The sequence below is a fragment of the Nannospalax galili genome, unplaced genomic scaffold (genome assembly GCF_000622305.1).
Source record: "Nannospalax galili isolate Female #2095 unplaced genomic scaffold, S.galili_v1.0 scaffold9, whole genome shotgun sequence".
Lineage (NCBI taxonomy): Eukaryota > Metazoa > Chordata > Mammalia > Rodentia > Spalacidae > Nannospalax > Nannospalax galili.
The window spans coordinates 5,431,543-5,432,866 of record NW_008360332.1 but is presented as its reverse complement, the minus strand read 5'-3'; the positions used below and the strand labels follow the sequence as shown (position 1 = coordinate 5,432,866).

Sequence of the window (1,324 nt, the reverse complement as noted above, 5' to 3'; positions counted from 1 at the left end):
CTGCCCTCCCCTGCCCTCCCCTCCTTCCTTCCTGTTCTTCCTGGATCTAACCCAGGGCCTTGTGCAAGCTAGGCAAGCTCTCTACTGCTGGTCTATATTCCCAGGCACATCTTACTTCTTTAATTTGTAGATAACTTCAACTTTTCAACTGCTTCCTGGTGATTTCTCAAACCTGATGTGTGCTGTACATGAAAAACAAACTGCTTCCACATTGATCAGCAAGTGCTGGCTCCCGGGACTTCATCTGTTGTCAGCTTTCTGCTCATCTCTACTGGGAAAAAAACTCGTTTAAATGAACTCAGTAAGTATGATGTGCTCTGAATTTTCTGACTTGGGTGTGAATAGCACCTCATACAAATTCAGCCTGCAGTGTAGCTTGACCTTAGTTATTTTTACATGATGATCTCAGTCTTGGCTTCCATACCTGGAATCTGGGATCAGTTAGTTTATATTTTGATTTACTCTGGAAGTGTTAACCTCACAGGTGGTTTAGCAAATCTTTCAAGTACTAAAATAAACACAGAATCTTGTGATCCACAGTTTTAACCCTTGCTGTACTACGTAAGGAATCACTCTTTTAGAGGAAGCCAAATTTGTAGATTATTTAAACAGGTCTTGGTTGATACTGTTTATTAAAATTCATCCTGGCATATGATTCATGATTATTTTCATATCATTGCAACATGTAAAATAAATAGTGGATAGAAATGGCAAATTTACTCAGACTTAGTAAACTAAAGCATATCTTTTTTTTTTTGATTAGAAGCATCTCATTACAGCTTTAACATATTCAGTAACACATTCCAGAGCAAGGATACATCTTTTTCAAAGGTGGCTATAAATTTTTAGGTTCACAGTTGAATTAATATAGTCATACAACATTGAACTCAGTATAAACCCTGTTAGACATAAAATTGAATGAGTTTTTAACCCTTTAAAGAAGATCTCAATTTCATTTTAAAATATGCTGTTTCCTTTACTCTTAAGGTCGTTTGAGGATCTGTTCCTCAGTGGTCACATGGGCTTAGGAGGAGCCCCTGGGTCCTTTCTTTTAATGCTACTAACACATGTTTGCACATGTGTCTTTAATCTCTATGTATCTCATTATTGCTAGTCACAGTTGGTTACACTTGGATCCTCAATACCTGAGAATGGATATAAAGTCATCAGGTAGATTTCACTGGTAATGCTTATCACCTCTACTATTTAACATGAAGTACATTTTTATGCTTCCTCCTCAAAAATGTCTTTTTTAAAAATTTGTTGATTTGTGTGTGTGTGTGTGTGTGTGTGTGTGTGTGTGTATCATACAGAACCTCCCACA

The 1,324-nt window shown here is 37.0% G+C and overlaps 1 protein-coding gene across 2 annotated transcripts in view; it reads left to right on the top strand.

The window, feature by feature from the left end:
* Positions 1–1,324, top strand: part of Ttll7 (tubulin tyrosine ligase like 7) — a 157,817-nt gene that overhangs the window by 33,941 nt on the left and 122,552 nt on the right. Inside the window, exon 2 of one of the 2 annotated variants that reach the window (XM_008826227.3) lies at positions 131–301. The exons of the other annotated variant lie outside the window; for it this stretch is intronic. The gene's annotated coding sequence lies outside the window, so the exon portion shown is untranslated. The remainder of the gene's footprint in view (positions 1–130; positions 302–1,324) is intronic. 2 annotated transcript variants of the gene reach the window in all.